The sequence below is a fragment of the Ascaphus truei genome, chromosome 2, assembly GCF_040206685.1.
Source record: "Ascaphus truei isolate aAscTru1 chromosome 2, aAscTru1.hap1, whole genome shotgun sequence".
Classification (NCBI taxonomy): domain Eukaryota; kingdom Metazoa; phylum Chordata; class Amphibia; order Anura; family Ascaphidae; genus Ascaphus; species Ascaphus truei.
Window position 1 is genome coordinate 313,605,370 of NC_134484.1, and position 14,476 is coordinate 313,619,845.

The window sequence follows — 14,476 nt, forward strand, 5'->3', positions numbered from 1 at the left end:
TGAGGCGACGGTTCTGCTGAATGAACAATCCATCAGTGGACAGTCCACATACCGGTGGCCTTGTTCTCCGCAGGCAGAACATGGAGAGGATTCCCTCGCAGGAGGGGGCTGTGGATAGCGCTCCGCTGGACCGGTTACTGGAGACCAGGCATCTGGTGGGTCCTGTGGGCGACGTCCTCGGAAGTTCCTCCCATTTTGCGACGAGCCGACATCTGGAAGGAGATGAGGGTCTCTGCGGAGACCAGCATTTGGACTCCGTCCTTGCTGGAACGACTGCTCCTTCCTTTGGACTTGGCGGTTCCGTGACGGGCCGTAGGTTCCACATTGATCCGACGTCCCTCTTTGGGCGTCCGCAAGTGCCGGTGGAGTCGGGTCCAGGACACTCGCCTGCTGCTCAGCCCCAAGGACGTTCTCCACGAGTCGGACCGCCAAAGCTAGGGTTTCAGCAGCGTGGCGTTTTACCCACGAGCGTGCGGAAGGGGGTATTATTTGTAGAAATTGTTCCAAAACCACCTGCTCAAGAATTGCCTCCTTAGTGCACTCCTCGGGTTGTATCCAGTGTGTACACAAGTCCAATAATCACTGAGCGAGGACCCAGGGTCTCATCTTAGCGGTGTACTTCATGTTCCGGAACTGTTGCCGGTAGGTCTCTGGGGTCAGACCTAAGCGATCCAGTATGGCGGCTTTTACTTGTCGGTAGTCCATTGCCTGATCTGTAGGGAGGCCCTGATATGAGGCCTGGGCTTCTCCTATGAGGAGCCCAGCCTTGAGCTTCGGCGACTCTTTCAAATGTCAGTAAAAAAGCCTCTGGATCCTCGTTCGGAGCCATTTTCCTCAGGAGTATCGGGGGTCTGCTTGACAGTTCTGCACTGGCAAACCCTTGGAATTGGGTCAGCAGCTTGGCAATCCGCTCATCCTGTGCTGCTTGTAGTCTTTCATCTCTCTCCGCTTGCAGCCGGGCCTGCTCCTGCATTAACAGTCCCTGCTGTCTGGTCTGCTCGCACAGAAACTCTTTCAACATTTCTTCCATTCTTGTGTGTGTGTGTGTGTGTGTGTGTGTGGCCCTTTAACTGCAGGAGCCTTTTGAAAAAAATCCTTCCCAATTCTTGACACCATATGTTGCAGGGTACATGCAACTACACACGTGGGTTTCTTGACAAGGCTTATTTATTTAGCCTTAAAAGATATACAGCACACAAAACAAAAATAGTTTTTCATCAGCAACAAACGAAAATGGCTTTTTCTTCAGCAAACCAAACAAAACAGTTTCTCTTTAGCAGACAGTTTATATATAAGGTAGCTACCCTTTTTCTATGCAGGGGACAGACAGTTCACAATTCAACTACTTTGCTACTCAGACCTTGTTTCAGTAATCTCTTTAGCAGCTTACTCCTCTCTCCTCAACAGCCAGGCTCCGTGTGTCTACAGCCTGGGTTTTAACACACCTTGATTAGGCAGCTGGGATTCAACTAATTGTCCTGAGGTTCCCAGCTGAAGTTAACCTAGTCAGTGCTGCACTGCAGACTAGACATAGGTTTTCCAGGCGTATAACTGGTGGCTTTTATTTACCCTGTCACAGTGACATTGCTTAGGAAAACTGGACTTTCGGTGGCAGAATGTATGTTATGGAATAACACTTGCCCACGGTTAGACTGAACAAGAAACGTGCTGGGAGGCACTATAGCAGTGAGAATGGGATACTGGCAGTGCTGTACAGGCATACTACGGTTTAAAGCTGCAGTTCAGTCAATATCCTGCATGTGTGTTTTTTTTAATAAATCAGTTCTGTAGTAAGAAAAAATACTTTTAGCATTTTCTGTTTTTAAAAAAACAACTTTGAAAGACCAATTTTCTTGTATTCTATTTTAACAGGCATTTGCTAAGGCACTGCCCCTTCATGTCCTGTCACAAGCTCTGGCACACCCCTTTGTCAGCCCTGCCCTCCCTCTAGCACATGTCAGTGCAGGAGTGCTCATGAATATTCATGAGCTTCCACTGACTGACAGAAGCAAATAAAAACATATGCCAGCTCTAATTATGTCACCAAATTTCGTCTATCAATACATGGAGAACAAATTGACTGGCAGCTATACAGTTCTTTAGGTAATTAGAGATTGCACACATGAAACTATTGAAGTAAAAAAATAAATAAAAAAGACTGAACTGCAGCTTTAAGGATACAAACTTTAAGTACACTCACGAGTAAGGACATGTCGCCCAATAGGCAAACGGCAGCTTGCGCATGCATGCGCCGGTCAGCATGTCCTGAACAGCAATACTGACTCCCTACCTGTACCGAAGCTGTGCGCAAGCGGAGAGACTATAGAGCCTGTTACAAATGTCTTATTTACATCTGTTATGCACGTATATGACGATTGCAGTACAGTACATACATCGATAAGTGGGGAAAGGTAGTGCTTCACTTTAAGCACATTTTCACTTTACATACATGCTCTGGACAAACTGCGTACGTTAATACGGGGTATGCCTGTATTGGTATCGGTATTGGCTCACCCTCTTAATAGTTTTTGTTTGGGAGGGGGGGAGAGCAGACTGTATGGCTTGTCCCTCTGGTGCAGGATAGAATCGAGGTGGAGGTTTATGTTTGCAGCAGAGCTAGGCTGCTTCACTGATCACCAATGTTACTGGTATAATAATGCATGCTGTCTGGGGCTCTCTCCTCCCCCAGCCCCCACCAACTCCATCCCCATTGATCTGTCAGACTACACACGGCATGAGGAGAAGAGGTGGGTAAGAGAAGGGAAGAGACGGAGCGGCTGTAAGGCTGAGATTATACCAAGAACTGCAGGGCGGAAGCGCTATTCTGTGATTGTCACCCTGCGCTGCCACCAAGTAGCATCTTGCCAGGGAGACAGGGCAGAGGAGGCGTGGCAGGGGTATGGCCATGCAGGGTTTCACCCTCATTTGCTGAACCACTCCCGTGACATGGTCGTCGCAGGAAAAAAACAAATGTGTCAGTCTCTTCCTTAGCCGCCCGCTTTGCAGTATGGTGCGCCGTGACCGTCGCCATCGATATGAGCACTTTCCTTGGATTTGTGCTACGTTTTTTGTCGCCACCGCTACGCGCAACGCCACGCGCCTTTTTCGGTATAGTCACGACCTAAGGAGGAAGAGGGGCATCTGTCAAGGGAGGGAAAGGAATCTATCGGGAAGAGGGGAAAGAAGGAGAGTCTGTCAAGCAGAAGAGGGGAGGGGTGTCTTTCAGGCGGAAGAGGGAAGGGGCAGCTGTAAGGCGTGTGTCTACCTGTCAGTAATCCCTCCACCCCACCCTCTCCCCTTGTGTGTATCTCCTGGTTTGGGGCAGATTTAAAGAGTAGAACATGTAGACCTGGAACAACCAAGAGTCCTCATAGCTATTTTATTGATGTCATTGAAACCTTGTTAAAATACATTCTTAGTGGAAATGGGATTAGAATGGGACAGACGTGTTTGCTGTAAAAAAAACAAATGTTTAATATGGTATTGTGGGTTGAAATATAGCTCCAGCTTTTTTTTTTAGTATTATATATAGTACTGCATTTGACACCCTGAGGGCCGAATCCTCCCCTAAATGTACCCCTTCTCACTACCCTCAAATAAATCACAGACAGCAGGATTAGACTGTACTTTACTGTACCAGTAAAGGCCATTTAATTTGTTACTCTGTAATTTTTAAAATTAACCATTCTAAACATGATATAAGAATACCCATAAATTGCCAGACACCAAAAACAGGCAAGAGGATTTCATTCCAGCCCAAACATCCATCAATTTGTACAGCTGGCATTTGTGTTTGAGTGCAAGAAGAAAACCATCAACTTGTTATCAATCTCAGTACCGGGAAAAGCCAGAACTTTAGCTGGGCTTTCTGTCTTATTTGGAGCAAGATGTATTACCATTTTACAACCTGATTCTTTTTTAAGCACCCATTCCAGAAGCGTGGCAAAAGCTTAAAAATAGGCACAGTGAATTGAGCAGCCCATTAAAATGTACTTATGAAAATAGCAATCATCCTCTAAGTGGCAGCCAAGAAAGGGAAAATATGATGGGTAAATAAATAATCATCTTAAAAGCAGACTCTGTCAGTTTTTTCCAATCAGACACCCCTGCCACGCTGCCAAAGCGTTGTCCAAAGAAGCACATAAAACTGTACATAGTCTTGTTGATATCATCATTCACTGATGAACGTGAAGGCTGGTGGATCGGATGATAAGCACCCTGATCCCTCTTGGGCACAATGCATGATTAGGAAGCCATCAAATTTGGAAATACATAAAGAAGAAAGGGTACCCTCTATCAATTACAATTTAATTTCCTTCTTTAACATTGCCCACACCAAATCTACCTTGCCTTCAACGGATTTCAGGTTTCTAGCAGTGCCCCGTGGCTTGTGCATCAGTGCTCCTGGGCTGTCCTGCTGTGTGCATTGTGGTATCCTTCTGCCCTCTTGTCCCCCACTGAAGCGCAATACCACATGGAGAATCTAATCATCCTCCTTCCTCCGCATGCAAGGCCGCGTCTACCAAGAAACTCACTTAGAGGGCGGTTGGGCTGACGGTGGTACATCTCGCGAAAGCTTGATAACACACACCACCACCACGCTTGGCCCTGCCAAGGCATGCTGAACTGGGGCACCGTGACTCTGAGGCAGTCCGTGATCCAGCCCTTGCAACTGCGGAAGGCCTGCTGTTTCACTAAGTGCAACATCTCCTCTAGTGAACCCTGACCAGCAGAACTAGGCTCCATGACATTTGCAGAGGACTGAGAAGTGAAGCAAGGGTACTCCGGAGAACATGTAGATATGACTAGAGGAGCTGAGGATATGTTCCCCCTTTTAAACACCTTTTCCCATAAAGCCAGTGAAGATCTCAGCCAGTCAGAAGCTGTTCCCTACCTAGATAACAGGTATTCCTCTTATATATCCATACCCACCAATCAGCATCCACCACGAAATTGGGAGCCTCTATCGGTCGACACCCTACCAGTGACCCCTTTGAGCTACCCTTAGGCTGCGTCCACGCTGCCGCTGAGCGTGCTTGGCGCACTCACTTAAATTAAAGTCAATCTGTACGGCCAAACTCACGCGGCGCGCTCGTGCACATGCGCTTTCCAAAGCTAGGCGCTTGGGGAGACAGAGAAAATTGATTTTCGAGCATGCTGAAGGGACACGTGACCCTTAAGCAATCAATCAGCACGAGTCAATGCACATAGCCACACACACACACTACACACAGAAATAGCCCTGATCCAGCCAACGACGCCCCCGGCCACGCCCCCCGCTCGCGCTTGCAAAATTCTGCAGGGCAGCCTGCGCTCATGCTTGGAGAGTTGGTGACGTCACCGCTCTCAAGCATGAGTACGCTCAGCAGCAGCATGGCCGCAGCCTTATTTGCACAATGCAAGGCATTTGGATTGTGTCAGTAATCTTGCAGATTCGGTGGATATGCCATACATGTCCTGGTACAGGTTTCAACAGGCAGATAAAGCCCACTGTTTTTAACCAGTACTTTGTCATGCTTTTATTATACTAATATCCATATTGTACTGTAAGTGAATTCTTTTTTCTTTCAGATATACTGTATCTTACAATTTGTTTGCTGTTCCTTGGTCCACTTACTTTCAATTTATTCATCAATGTTCTGAAGGTTGTCGGTCTTTTCACCAACAAACAGGAGTCAGACTTGCAGCAATGTTTTAATCGTATTCTCAATATTGTTGTCACTTTATTTTTAACGCCGTTCTTGTTTTATTCAATACAGTATTCATAACTTAGCCATTTTATTTTTAATTTGCAGCACTGTGGTCCCCGGTATGCTGACTTATTTGGTAACTATTTTGGGGGATGGGATAGTAGATATGTCAAGAGACTACATCTGCTCAACATGGGTGGGTGCATTTTCACAGGATCTTTTATTACCTGGTTTTATGATACTACCATAAAACTCAGTAAATGGGTATACTGTATAATATAATACCTTTCATTTTTTTCTATTCATCATAGACGGTTTACTTTTATTCTATACTTTCATATTTTAAAATGTTCCGAATATATTTAGGAATGTCCTGCACAGCTGAGCATACTGTACATTGTCAAACATTTAAAAATGCAATCCCACCCAAAATCAAAATTGACCAAAGCATATAATAAAGAGTGTTCAGTTACAAATACAAACTTCATTTTGTTTAAAAATAAAAATTTAAAAAAATCTGACATAAACAATTTTACTTGTAAGTATTGTTACTCTACTAGAGCACAGCAAATAAAAATATCCCTTGTTAACACATTCACATGTCTCAGACAAGTCTGCAACCCTGCTTTCTGTTTGTGTTTGTGGCAAATGGAAGAAAGACTTTCTAACATCCACCATGGTTTTTACCTAAATACTGTAGCAGGTCATTTTAATCCTAAAGAGGGCTATTACTACTTCTCCTGAGCAAACTCTAAAAACAAGATTCAGCTGTAGATACTATAAATTACCTTCTTGACTGACTTAACCTAAAGGATAAAATTACTTATTACAGTATACCAAGAATTTAGCTGTGGTTAGGCAAAAATGAAAATCTTTTAAAGTCAGGCCGCATTCACTGGAATACAGTACATTGCTTCAACAGACTTCATGTAATCCTTTTAGTTTCTGTCTGGAGTAATATGGTCAGCAGCAAATTCACTGATCCTTGTAGCAGATATCAACAAAGGGAGTTGATGTACAGTATGGGTGAAGTTTGAGCAATTCTTAGGCCTCGGGCATGGTGCCTCGGGCCGCGCTGATCCGCGCTCCTGTTCTGCCTCGCCTGCTCAAGCAGGAGCTTTTTTGCGTCCTGGCAAGCGAGACAGTGAGCGTGCTTTGGGGGCGGGGAGAAGGCGTGACGGGAGGCGTGGCGGAGGCGGAGCAGAGGCGGGGCTAGTCCCTCGCTCCCATTGGCTGTTTTCAGTCACATGACCGCTCCTCCGCTCCCCTCAGCGCCGAAATTTAAACTTGCTTGTCTGGTCAATTTCTGAGCGTCCGCACGCATGCGGAAGTGGCTGGTAAAGCCGCGCTGATCACAGATGCAGGGGGTAAGTGCATCTGCTCAGCACGGCCTGCTGTACCATATCCCAGGCCTAAGAAACACAAGTGTTTCTTCAAAAGGGGCATGCCATTAAATACAGTAGTTATAAGTTTGAGTTTAGTTTGTGCAATATTGTGAGAGGATTAGTGGCCAAAAAAAGTCTCCATCTTTAAGAAAGAATCATAAAAATAAATATATCATCACTTAAAACATGAATTTATAGATTGTTTTTTTGTGAAAAGAGAAAGTAATTGTGGAATGACTCTAGCCTTAACATTCTGGGTTAGCAAAGTCACTCTTAAAGGAGCAGTCCTGTGAAACGAAACTACTGATTAGAGATGTGCGAAACTCACGCAAGTTTCCGAAACGGACGGATATTAGACTTTTTCTGCTTGCAACATTTTTGCAAAGTTGCCAACATCCACAAGCTTTCAAAACTTGAAATTTGGGTGTGAAAAGTGCACAATTAGCCGAGGTTACCGTGTATGCTGTTCACATTGCACCAGATATCCAGCTGTGGGGTTCATCTACCTTTACAGAGTCAAGCAATTGTCACTGATCGCTGACATGATTGATTATATTTGACACCACGTGAGTCTCCATTCACTTGATACAACCACATTATATTGTTTGAATTAACCTTATTTGCACTATGTGTGCTTTTCTATTTTTTGCATATTGATACCTGCGCGCCCCTGTTTTTCCAAGACGTGCTACAATAGAAGTGGAGGTTACAGATCGTCCACTAAAGGGTTTTTCGAGCTGCAATTTTTGTTCACTATTTACTTATTTGTATTCACTTTATATGTATTCACAGCTATTGCCTTTATCACTGCGCCACCCATTTTGCAAATATTGCATATTTCTGTCACTTTATTCAGACTTGTCATTTTACCAATCAGAGATACAGTAGTCTAAAAACATCTTCATGTCATTTTGTCTGATCAAACATAACAGGTGTAGTTGGTAAAACAATGCATGTCTATGTCTACATCCCTAATTCCCGCACATTTTCAAACAATAGAAGTATTACGAAATCCAAGATATTTTAGTCAATGTAAATTGAGACTTTAAAGTCTACTCATGTCTTAAGCGAGTCTATACATGTGCTGTAATTACAATCCATGGTGTACTGTACAGGATGGAACAACCATCAAAATTAACATTTTTTATTTTGATGGTCTAATTGGAGATAAACCAATGGATGTTCTAATTTTGACATCTTGTAATATAATGAATCACTGACTTTTTTTTAAACTAACTTTTTTCAGAATATTTTCAAAATAAAGTAGGAGGGGATACAGAAAATAAAAAGAAGGGGAAATGGGGAAGGGAGCATGGCGCAATGAATTTATTTATACAATTCTATTAACTTTATAGGTACATCATCTTTGATAAGTATGGTGAATTATGTACAGAGTCATGATATAGTACTATACAAAGGCCAATTGGAGATACAGGTGCATGCTCATTACAGAGAAATGGGTATAGTCTCTACGGCAAATTCTTGTTAGAAGCATTCTTATGAATGATCAATGTGTATTCAAACTTGTGTCCTTATGCTCACTGTAAGAGATGTGTGCAGAGGTACATATAATGGAGAACAATTTGGGTGCAATTATATCTTGGCTTTGTTGAGCCTATTCCTTTATCCAGGCAAAACATACATAAACAACAAAATAACAAGCACCCCCTTTGTAAGGGCTAACTTACTTCCCCAGACCCTATATGCAGGACTGGGGGGATATTCCCGTTACCAGCCTATCCCCCCAAAGTCTCAGGAGGTACCTTAAGCAGGTGGCCCTCCGTGTCAGTGTCTGGCAGGTTCCTGAGTCCTCTGTATCCATGAAATATAGGTCTCTGGACATCTTGATCTCAGCACAGCCTTTGTGCTCAAGAAAGTGTCTGTGTGCAAGCTTCTTTGCTCTCCTTCTGTCAGCCCAAATGTGAGCTAAGCAATCTCTCTCCTGTGTCTCACATGAAGCTTTTTACAGTGCTCTCATTAGTCCACGTGGAGACTAGTTAACTGAGTGGCTTCAATTAACTATCTCTCTGCTGGATTCTCAGAGCTCTGAGGCTGCTTTATTTAAACAGGGATAAGTCCCTGTTACACTCACCTTGAATTTTAAACGTTGGTGAGGGAAAAGATGCATCAATTGCATAAACACCGTAATTTTGTAAAGAGAAGATGAAAAACTTTCAGAAACCAATTTCACAGGTGATTAACAAAATGATTATCTTCCTCCATAAATTCTGTGAGAAAAGATGACTTCTTACATTGGTAACCCTCTCTTGAAATGCTAAGAAAATCTATAAGCAAAATTGTAGTGCTTTCATCAAATAATGAGACTTAAAAACTCTTGACATTACCAAAATCTACAAAATGGTGTCATTGCTTCTAAAATAAATTTTACAGCACCTTTAAAAATATTAAATATTGCATAGAAAGGCTTGGGGCCATATGTATTAAGCAGAGCAAATTGGATATTGCTCCAAAAACTAGTGCAATCTCGTCACTTTGTGGGTTATGTGTCAAAGTCTCTGTCTGCAAAACGGGTAAAGCTTGAGCAAAAACATTGCACCAAACATAAAGATAAAGGTACTATAGGATACAGTGGGATTTTTGCTTTAGTTAATATGGTGCCACTGTCCTGCTCCAGTTTTGCCATCGGGAGACTTTGATACATAGCTCCTTTTGCGTCAAGATACTTTGCTCCAATTTTGCGTGAAATAAACCCACTAGGTCTGAGATGGCATCAACCTCTGTTCCTAGGAAATTAGTGCTCAATGTAGGAAGCAAGTTTAACCAACTTCATACATATGGATATTGTTGCTGTGCATTATGTTAGCAAATTGCTCTTTTAATGGAGCAGTTCCTCCCTGATACCCCACTTTTTAAAATAAGAAGCAAGGGGTCTTTGGAGCTGAACCACATTAATTTCAGCTCCGGGGACCCACCATTCCCGAGATACTTACCGGAGAAGGTGCCGCTGATACTTCCTAGAGCTTTAAATCCCCAGCAGCATGGGGGGGGCAATAATAAACCCCAGCGCATGATGCTACGGCTTCCTATTGGACAGCGTGACACAGGAGATTTAAACCTCCATTTTATTTCCTTTGAGAGATGCTAACTGTGGCACCTTCACCAGTAAGCATCTCTGGAACCAGGGGAACAGAGACCACCCATTTTTCTAATCATGCAAATTAAAAAAGGGGAAAAGCGAACAAAAAACACAGGAACAACTGCTCAATTAAAGATCAGTTTTCCAATTAGGGATCAACAGTATCAATCTCTGCAAAACCAGGATCAGATTCTATAATATCATCCTCTGGGAGCGTGAAATGTGTGGGTGGAGGGTCTTCTGTTTTTGTTCATGTTTTTTATGTAGTTTCGTTAAATTGATTTTAGTTTATTTTTGTTGGCGAGTTTCCTGATTTTTTAATCGGAGCGGCAATATCCTTGATCTATTCATTCTCCTCTATCCGCGCTTGTCCCATAAATTTGATGCAAAATTATTTTCCTCGTGCAGCCGTCCGGAGCAGTGCTCCAAGGTCACCCAGAAAGGAACTCACAGAGGCACACAAAGAAAAAAAAGGCAAAAATCGCACCGAGGAACTGTTTCAAAAGATATAGTCTATATTTGTATCCTTGTCGTAATCATGATCAACCTCTTTTACATACCATTTGCACCCTCCCAATAGTCACAAATCTCTGTGAATTAAATAGTTATCTGCAAACTCAGGATCAGGTAAAACACATCAGTTTCCCACACTTAAAATACAAGATTACACTCTCATATACTGTACATCAGTTGTACATTCTTAATCATCAGAGATCTCAGTCATAACTGAATTAATGGATTAACATTTGTGGGTTTTATTATGAAAAACATAATTTAACTTAAGTTAGTGCATATCTTAACATGGCTAGTAAAGTACAGTATATAAATGCCATGAAAACCATTGGGGACCCAAAAATAAGTTGGTCATCTCTATTTAACCTATTGAACATGCCACTGCCATTAACGCTGTTTGGAAAATTCCTTTAAGGTCAATAAATGGCATTATCGGTATTCAATAAGCTTTTTACTGTGGCGATGTGTCAACATTATTTTAATGGTAGTGTATGCAAATGACGGATTAACGGTTAATTGTGCATTCATGTGCTTTTCGCTAAACTCTGATACCTGGCGATATTGGGCTAACATCAAACCACTTCCAATTTCTTCACCTACGTCAGTCAGGCTGGTGTAATGCCTTCAGTATCTGACCTACGTACTGTATATAACGGCCACTAGAGGCAAGGTAAGGTGATAGAAATACAAAAAATGAACATGTAGAACATTAGTACAGTATATTAAAGGAGCAATTCATGCACTTCTTACATATTTTTTTTTAGCATAGGTTTGAAGAAGAGTTCCCCAGAACTGAACCCCATTGATTTCAGCTCAGGGGACCCCTTGCTTCCCGAAATACGGACCTCTGAAGGGGGTCCCGGTTTTTCAACAAAGTTTAAAGCTCCCCGTCGCATGAGCTTCACCGGATGACGTTAATGGCTTCCTATTGGCTCACATAGCGTGGGAGTTTTGAAAAGCAGCCATTACGGGATTCCTGCTAGGTGAGCGGCTAACGGCACCCTCTACAGAGGTAAGTATCTCCACAAGCAGGGATTCAGATTCGAAGACCCCCTGCTTCAATCCTATATTAAAAAGAAGAAAAAATCGCCTGCTTGGATTGTCTCTCCATGGGGGTCAAGACGTGGCTAGCTGGCCGCTTGGGCTACTGAAGGCTTAATATTGTTGTTTTGTACAGTGTTTATGTTGTATGTTAACTCATTTGGTGCCTGAAGGCATTCTTTTACTGGTAGCCGCAGGTATCAAAGGAGTTAAACCGTTTTCTGCCATAGGGTTTTGTAACAAATCCTGTTACATAATCCTATGCTAGAAAAGTGTGGTATCTCTCCCACCACACACACACAATTGCATCTAAGGCTAAGGCCCCGCTCCCTCAGTCAGCGCGCCTGCACTGCATGCAGGCAGCGCGCTGACAGGCAATTGACCGCTACCTGCGGTCTGTAGGGAGCCGGAGCGGGGGAGCGTGGTTTGGGCGGGGGGCTTTCGATCTGTCGTACCCCCTCCCCCCGTCGATCCCTCTCTCACTCCCGGAGCCCCTCGCACTCTGAAGCCAGGCACAGAGGGAAGGACACACACAGGCACTCACACACACACACAGGCACTCAAACACACACAGCCACTCATACACACACAGGCAGTCACACACTCACACACACAGGCACTCATACACACACAGGCAAATACACATGGGGGGGTGAATCGGAACGGGGGGATCAGAGCAGGGGGGGATCGGCGCTGAAGGGGGAAATCGGAACGGGGGGATTGGAGCAGGGGGGGAATCGGAAGGGGGATCGGAGCTGAAGGGGGAAATCGGAAGGGGGATCGGAGCAGAGGGGGGAATCGGATTGGCTGCTGGGATGTCACGTGACACTCGCCAAAACCACAAGCTCCTTGTAGCTCCGGCTGGCTGACGCGTCACAGCACGCAGTCAGCCACGCCGAAGGAGCCAGCGGGAGCATCTAAAACGGGGGCAAGCAGCTGGTGGCCCGCGGCCGCGCGCGCCGCCGGCCGCAGCGGGACCAAGGCCTTACGCAGATCTCTATGAATGAAAGCTTATTTGTATCATTAGCGTATACAAAAATTATTTGCACGAATATGATGGTAATTCTATAAATGATTGCCACAAACCCATTTGAGGAGGGGGGGGGCGGATGCCAAATTTTAATTCAGCAATATAAACTGATCCTTGGATCCCAAGTAGCCTTCAGTCCTTAACTCCTTGAGTGCCAGATGCCCTGCAAAACATTGCAAAGGAATGCATAACTACCTCTCTTGGCACTAAAGAAATAAACAAGCTCCTTACAAAAGTAATATTCAGCATTAAAGCACCAATCCCCCCCCCCCCCCCCCCACCCGGCCACCCACTTCCTAGAAGCTTATATGAATATAACTCATATGGAAGTATCTTGCCCCCTAATCACATCCTACTCTTTTTGTCTTGAAAACAATGTTTATTTCAAGTGTTCAAACGTCTTGATTTGTAATCTCTAGCTTTTGAGGTTACCATGATAACCTGTAGACTGCGCTGGATTCTGGCGAGAGCTTCATTTTAACTCCCCAGGCACTTAATACTGTACTCCTCAATGCTTATATCTCCTGAACAAAGCATCGGATTCTAAAAATAAAAACTGCTTTGGAGTTGGAAAGAAGAGTAAAAAAAAAAATGCTAAGAAGGTCATTGGGTCATTGAAAAGTTGTTACTCATCTTTTATTGTTAAACAATTCTTTAAAATAGTAGAGTTACATGCCTTTTCATTTCATGGCAGCCCAACATACAATATGATGCTAAGTACATTTACAATACTTTGTTTTGTGCTTCAATCTTACTTCACTATTGTAACGTGTGCTTTGTTTTTAATGTCACCGCTGTCTTGGCTCTTGAATTGTAGACATTCTATTACAATATTAGCACCACCATATTCCTTCCTAGCGCTTCATATTTATACTACACAGTTCCCAACCTGAAACACAAGGGTCAAAAAAGGCACAAAATAGCTTAGCCGCTATGACAGAAGGAATTTAAAGGAACTATTGGGTCCTCCAGAGCTGAACTGCATTATTTTTAACTCCGGGGCCAGCCCAGCTCGTGAGATATTTACCAGTTTTGTTGCTGAAGTTTTCTCTCCCTTTAGAAAAATGGAAATAACTGCCACATCCCGCGGGTTACGCAGGCCACTAGGAAACCGCAGTGTCATTGGAAGGATGAGGTTGCAGCTTCCTATTGGACAACTGTCGGCAGCCATCTTTCAATATCCAGGAAGAATAACCGCAACCACACTAATAAGTATCTAGAAAACCGAAGAAAGGAAGATGTCCTGCAGTTTAAAATAATGCGGTTCAACTCAGGGAGAACCCTGGTTTGAACGCTGTAAAAAGAGATCAGTACCCCAAATAGTACTTTTTTTAAATTGCTTTAATGCCAAAATAATTTTTATTTATAGACACCATATTTTGCTGCTAATGCTTTTTAACAAACCTTTTAATAGTCTGTCATCTAATTTTATACATGTTAATTTTGACAGTGTAAAAATGACTGTTCTTATATGTAGTAATCTTTTTATTAAATGTGTATGAAATTATTTTTTAGGATGATTTTCCAAAAACATAAACAGAATGTGTTGAGGATTTGCTGTATTTTATAAAAAAAATGTAATTAGATTTAAACGTGTTGTAAATGTACACTACCTTATTAATATAGAGTATTTATTATCATCTTTGTGTATATCTTCATTTGCAAAGCTACATTTCATTATTATTGTATTGTTGTGTATTGGTAGTTTTGATACATATAC

General features: G+C 43.1%; 1 protein-coding gene across 1 annotated transcript in view; it reads left to right on the plus strand.

The window, feature by feature from the left end:
• The window catches only part of SPMIP7 (sperm microtubule inner protein 7), a 56,499-nt gene that overhangs the window by 13,594 nt on the left and 28,429 nt on the right, over window positions 1–14,476 (plus strand). The gene's annotated exons all lie outside the window — the stretch shown is intronic.